Source organism: Monopterus albus, unplaced genomic scaffold (genome assembly GCF_001952655.1).
Source record: "Monopterus albus unplaced genomic scaffold, M_albus_1.0 scaffold73.1, whole genome shotgun sequence".
NCBI classification, from domain to species: Eukaryota; Metazoa; Chordata; class Actinopteri; order Synbranchiformes; family Synbranchidae; genus Monopterus; species Monopterus albus.
The window spans coordinates 445,377-452,663 of NW_018127953.1; positions in this window are offsets into that span (position 1 = coordinate 445,377).

Genomic DNA, 7,287 nt, shown 5'->3' on the forward strand with positions numbered 1-7,287 from the left:
TGCTCAAGGGGGATTTGTTGGGTTTTCCCTCTGTAATAATAGTGATAACAGTAAGGTCTAGACCTTACTTTGTAAAGTGTCCTGAGATGACTTTTGTTGTGATTTGGCGCTATACAAATAAAATTTGATTTGATTTGATATTAGTAATTGTTAGACCTTAATGTGTTAGTATTGCAATTTAGTAAGATTCAAAGTCTGCTCTAGTCTGTTTTGTTTCAAGGTTAGCAGACAGAGTGTTGATTCTGAAATGTGAGCTACAGTTACTTATGACACCAATTATTTCCTGTATTAACCTTGTGTTAGAATATTATGTCTGAATGAATGCTTAGCTACGCACCATGTAACAACATACACACAGTGAGCTTCCACATTTTGTTATGACTAGGTAAAATCCAGCTGCTCCAAGCCTGTGGAGCTCTAGATAAGAGATGGAGTCTGCTGACTAACTTCATCTGTGTTAGCCCAAAACTTATAAATGTATTAGGCTCTGTGTTTCCAGGACTCCTTTTTTCCAGCAGCCTGCATGGGATGCCTGGAAGGGGAGCCACCCGGGTTGTGTTAATCAGGTAATCATTTTGCAAATAACATAACTTTAACCTGACAATTAATTGTATTCAATAAATATCGTCTATGTATCCAAACTGTGTCCATTCTTCTTCAAAAACTTTTTAAAACAGTGAGCTACACCACTCTATGGGGTGACATGTTCCTTTATTGTCATAAATACAAGCACTGTCCTACTGTCAATGGAATTCTGACTAGAGTATGAACTGTGAATTAATCCACCACTGAAATTAGTCTTAAAACAAATTTAAAAAAGAAAAAAAACTACACATTTGAAACCAATTTTTTAAAGATTTACTATATGTGTTTAGTAGGAATCAATGGACCTGGGTGCAACAGGCAGAGTAAAGTCAGGAGACAGGCTGACATGTTGTTCTCTTCTCTCTATGGGATTTGTTGACAATGAGAATTTGAATACTGAAATTTGAAAATGGATAAATAATTGCTTATTATCAAAAAAAATCCTATCTATTACTGTTTGGAGAATAAGAAAAAACTGGAAATCTCAGGATTGGTCCATTTTGGCACACTGATAAAACCGAAGAAGAGTACAGTAAATTTAGATGACATGAAATCTTTTATAGACTACAGACAGAAAGGGATGTTGTAGATCTCAATAGGATCTCCATAAATAATAAAGGTAAAATAAAAAATACAAGAGGTCTCATTATTAAAACTGTATTTAAAAGGTAACTTTCACAGTTTTGAAATATGTAAGCTGTCATTTTGGTTTTCCTTTATAGTGCATTTTTGTGACACACCAGGTAGACTCAGTTACATACATATAAACCCACAAGTGCTTTGACCCTGGTCTGAATATTGCTCTCCCTGCCAAGCCTCCTCGACTGCGCTGAAATAAAGTGGTGCTGCAATCATATAATTTTTCCCAATGGCACAGAGACTACCTGAAAAAAGTTGAGTTTAATAGCAAGTACATAGCAGTGTTGTTTGCCATATTATTTCATTGCTAGTGTCATCAAATGTTCATTGGCTTGCTGACTAGAATATGAGACTTTAGAGAGAGTACATTCAAACAAATGTAGATAAAAATATAGGACCATATGGTGCTCAAGCTGTTGAGCATTTTCATAGCTTGTGGGGAGAAGGTTCTACTGTATATGGCTTGATAAGAAGGTGAAGAGGCTGGTGTCACCGGGGTCTTTCTGAAGGCTGAGGGCTTTTCAGATGCACAGCAACCCATGGATTTATTGTACAGAGAAGAGAGAAGTGCCAACAATCTTCTGCCATTTTCCTTGTTCACTGCAAGGTTTTTCAGACAAAAACCTTGTAGTTCCAATACTAGACAGTGATGCAGGTGGTCAGGATGCTCTCAGTGGTGCCTCTGCAACGTAGGAGAATGGAGAGTGTAGTGTTTTTTTAAAGATGGCTGTCACATATGATGTCCAGGAGAAGTCTTGTGTGATTTGCACCCCAAGGAACTAGCTTGGAGAATGGCATGCATGTGTGGTCAGCACGCATCTTTCTGGTAAACCTCCAATACCTTCTTTGGTAAACCTTCTTTGTTTTCCCTGTATTTAGGAAAGGTTGTTGGTCTTAGACCAAGCTGCTAGAAGGTCCACTGTTGCATTATTGCTTATCAGGCCCACCACTGTTTTGTTTTCTGCAAAATTGATGATGTAGTTGGAGGTGAAAGATGCAGTTATATGTTAGCAGGGTGAACAGGAATGGCCTGAGCAGATAACCTAGTACCCAGTAGCTGTGTTTCAACTGTAGGAACCTACGTACGTAACCAGCGTGTTCCTATATATGTTTTAGCACTGTTTAACTCTAAACTAACAAGTGAAGTCCTCGTTTTACCTTTGAGTGTTTGTTTACACTCCTTGCTTGTAATGCTAAGCCCACATTCAGACTGAGCTTCAAGGGTGTGAAAAAATACAGCGTTCTTCATTCATTCCTATGGGGGATTGCATTTACAGCAGCCAGCACGAGCACCACAGGGGGCTCTGGCAAAACAACGCAACTCCATGTGATAACAAAGTTGGATCAAGTTCAGCTTTCCCCTTATCAGACAATGACATCATCCAGCAAAGCCACTGCACTGACCAATCACATACTGTATAGGTGACGGTTGGAACATGGATGTTTATGGGAAGAAGCCTTTTTTGTTTACCTTGTTTACCTACTATTCACTGTCAAATGTGGGCCACAGTTAAGCACCATAACGACATGCCATTGGTTTTCATTAGTTAGGGCACTGGATGTTAAACTGTGTTTTTTGTATATCAATGCCAAAACATTGGTGGTAGAGATTGGTGCTAATGTAGAGTAGGCTACGTTAGCACCATGACTAACAAAAACACAACAGAAATCCACCGGCTGGAAACATGAATGAAGCCACTTACGTCAACTTGTCACAACATGGCTGAATCATATGCGCCTACAATGTTCTCCCTGCATTTTCTGCAAAGCACAGTGTCATCATCTGACAAGGTGCTGTGTTGACCATTCATGTAACAGGGAGACGGTCACTATCCAGGTGACGATTGTTATCCAAATGGTGTGTCCTCATTTGGTGAACCCAAGTTTGGCGTCTGTGTCAGGCTCAAAGTCAGAGTTACATAATAGCAATATCAAGTAGCTTCCTATTGTTGCTGTGTATTGTTTATGTTTGTGGGCTGGAAATGTGAATGAGTCCATCATGTTACAGACTCATCACAACATGTCAGTGTTGTGCACAGCACCTTGCATTAAAACACTGCAGGGGACTGCATTTCAATGCACTCAGTCTGAATGCCCGCTGTGTGGTGATGCTAGTGGTGTAGGTGCTAATTTGGACTGAAGCCTACTGGTGAGGTCCAACAGTAGGCTGTGGAAGTTACAGAGGGAGGTGTTTAGGATGAAAAGCTGTCTGTTATATTGTCAGGCTGCAATATGAATAAGCAATCAGTATACAGGGGGGTGCTTTATACCTAGTGAGTTTTATTTAAATCTAGCAAAAATGTCCACATACACACAAAGAGATGAGAGGAAGAGATGATTCAGTCTGCTGTTCACTGGGCTATTGTCGGTGTCTTTCATCTTATTCAAAAGCTATGGGACCAGCAGGCGGGTTTCTGTAAGGACAGATCATGTATATACCAGATTGCAATGCTGTGTATCATTCTGGAGCAGTCACTGGAGTAGACGTACTGTTCATAAACCTCCATTTAGCACCACAAGGCTAACCCTTACTTGGAATCCACAGGGAAAATAAAGGATAGGCCGACCTAGAAACTCTTGGCACTGCGACTTGGATACGGATAGGAGAAGGATAGGCCACACCTGGGGGCAGTTAGAGCGGCTGGCCCAGGACAGAGATGCCTGGAAAGCTGTTGTAGGTGGCCTATGTTCCAGCAGGGGCTGAGGAAGAAGAAGAAGAAGATGATGATGATACAGGAGGGTGCTTTATACATACTGAGTTTTATTTAAATCCAGCAAAGATGTACACATACACACAAAGAGATGAGAGGAATAGATGATTCAGTCTGCTGCTCACTCAGCCACTGTGGTATGCCACAGTGGTAAATATTACTCTGCAGTCAGTCTTAACAGGAGACCAAATCTATCTTTGTCTGCCACTCTCAGTTTGTCCCTCTGCTTGTTCTGGGTTTGAAAATGTGTTTATGACAATGTGTTTTATGTGACAGATATGATTTTACATAACAGTCACTATTTTGTCTATCAAGGGACAATCCGTGCAAAATAATAAAACTGCAATGCACAATATACAACATGGGTATTGTGATCTTGTACAAAATTTATTATACCAATAGGATCTCATAAAGATCTAGGATAGCTCAAGTTCAAAATCATACTGTATTCATGAAGAATTAGCTTTTTCCCACATTTATATTAACTTAATGAAATCTTTTTACCATTCAGCTATGCTAAATTAATAATCCAATGAGATGACCAAAATCAAACACCCTAATTAACAGAATTTCTGTTTTATATAATGATCTGCTAAAATAACTATATTGCTGGAAGAAATTGTATAATACTTACAGTAGTGGAAGAAATGTTTATAATTTCCTTAAGTAATTTAATGTTGTAGTTGGTAGAGGTGAAGGTAATTTTAACTCCTTCATATGCTCTTGAGGGGCAGCATTGTGGCATGGTGGATAGGGCTGTCGCCTTGCAGCAATGTTCCGGCTTCGAGCTCAGGCCGACCCGGTGCACAGTTTGCATGTTCTCCCCATGCCTGCTTGGGTTCTCTCCAGGTACTCCGGCTTCCTCCCACAGTCCAAAGACATGAAGCTTAGGTTGACTGGTGACTCTAAATTTCCTGTAGGAGTGAGTGTGTGTGTGGCTGTTTATCTCTAAGTGTCAGCCCTGTGATAGACTGGTGACGTGTCCAGGGTGGACCCTGCCTCTTGCCCAGTGCCAACTGGGATTGGCTCCAGCCTCCCTATGACCCTCTTCAGGAATAAGAGGTATAGATAATGGATGGATGGATATGCTCCTGAGTAGTTTACTCAGTAATTCATATTTTATAAACTGAATGTACTGTAGGTAAAATATATGTCAAAATTGTACTTCAGTATAGTACTTGAGTAAATAGTCTATACTATACATCATTTATTAAAGGGCACTTAGACGTAATGATTTTATTGAGTATTGTATCACAACATATTTATGAATATGTGCATAGAATTCAACATGACCAGCATTGTCACTCATTTAAAAAAAATTCATCACAAAGTACAATTATTACTGCTCTCATTGGATTTTAATTGTTAACAGGGGAAAAGGACATGGCCAATTAACAGTTAAACCTGGTGTCTTGTCGTAAGATTTAAATAATGAATGAAGCTGTTGTCTCAGTGCCAGTGTAATGATGCCCATGGTTCTGGAAAGGTGTGTGACTGTGCCATCCAGCCAGTCAAAGCAAGAGTAAACACAAGTAGAAACACTTTTACTGATATTGTATTTCCTATTGTGTAAGCTGCAGATGTCACTGCCTTTTAATTTATTTATCTTTTTTTTCACATGTATTCTTTGTTGTGCACTCCTGCAGTTTTTGCCCAGCTGCAGCTTAAAGCACATTTGATTACCCCACACCCACAATCTTATATTAATAATGGGCCAGGAAGGGTTGGGCCAAGAACTGCTTTAAAGATACAGTAATTGCAAGTAATGGGTCAGTTCCAATGCTTGGTTTGACAGGTGCACAGCAGGTTTGCAAAACTGTATATGTGCCTCAGTCTGGACAGAAGATGAGAAATCCCTTCCTATTTTACTAAATATGTAAACATGGTCCCATACAGGACATTTCATATACTGACTTGAGAAATGCATGAAGAGTTAATATATGCTAAAATGATAAAGTTCAAGTAAAAATAATGACCCAGTCTTTGACTGCACATTCTTTGAAGTACATTTTTGACAGCTATAGTTTCCTAATTGAATTGACATCAAAACAGTATCCACCTTGTAAGTATCAAAGCACTGCAGAAGGACCTTGCTTCACATCCTGATTTGAAATGTTATGTTTGACACTGGTGGAAATTCACTCCCCTACTAAGCCAAGGTTTGAATGAATATAAGAACAGCTTTGGTGTAAAGCCTGAATCATGTGAAATCCAAGGAGTGCTGATTTAAAATTTTTAACACTTGCAGTATTTTTGTGAGTGGGAGCTCAAACAACACAAAAAACTGTGCACTGGATGATATTTTGGCCATGCAGTATTTAGATCTAGCAGGGGCGTGCACCTGGACAAATTTGGGGTCTTGTCAATTTAGCAATGAATTTGGGAGGAGATATGAAAGTGAAAGTTAGTTAAGTGAATATCTGTGTTATTAATTAGTGACTGTTCATTTTGCTTGGGCCAGGAACCTTTATAGAACCCTGGAGACCACATGGTCCAAAAGACAACACGCTGGGTGCACTCTGTGACATAAAGACAGCTCTGGAGTCTTTCTACCTCCTGGAGCTGTAAGCCCTTATTCATCCCACCGCCCGCCTCACCCGGAGGCCTTTTAAAATGATCGATTTTACATTATTTTAATCCAAAGGATGTGTTACTGGAAAGACGAGTGGTGTATCTGGACGTTTAAGAAAGTACATTGATCACTCGGAGAAGGGAAGTCGGGTTGTTTCCCTGAGGACCCCTCTGACACACACGAGCGCGCACACACACAATTTCGCGCTTTTGGTCTTGACAGTAAGTGTGTTTGTGTGTGCGCGAGCGGGTACGAATTTATTTGACTCGCTGATGCTTTCTTGAGAAGTTCGTTTCTGAGGAGAGGATTCGTTCGCAGCATCACTGTTACAGGTTCATTGCATTGGGTGCTTTGCAATGCATGCGTAAAACAGTCGAGTCTGTGTGATAGCCTATACTCGTGATGACCCACGACTCACCAGTGCATTTACAAAGAAAACTGATTTCATTACAATAAGAGGTATGGTCTATTTTAAACGGAAGTCGCTGCAGGGTTGTGCACAGTTTGCAGCAACTCGTAGAATAAGTGTGATCCCGTGTGTGCTTGGTCGGAAACAGCGCAAGCATAAGAGAGCGAGGAAAGGAACGGAGGTAAGCGCGCACTCGAGCTGTAAGAAGCATTTTTCCCGGGACGCGCACAGACAGACAGCTGGTGAGACTGAGACAGCAGACAGAGGAGGACAGAAGAGGAAGACGCACACTACGAACGCACCAAGTTCTCCTGTGTCGTTTTGAAGTGTGGTGCCAATCTGCGTTCCAGTTTAATGGAAGTTTTGGATCA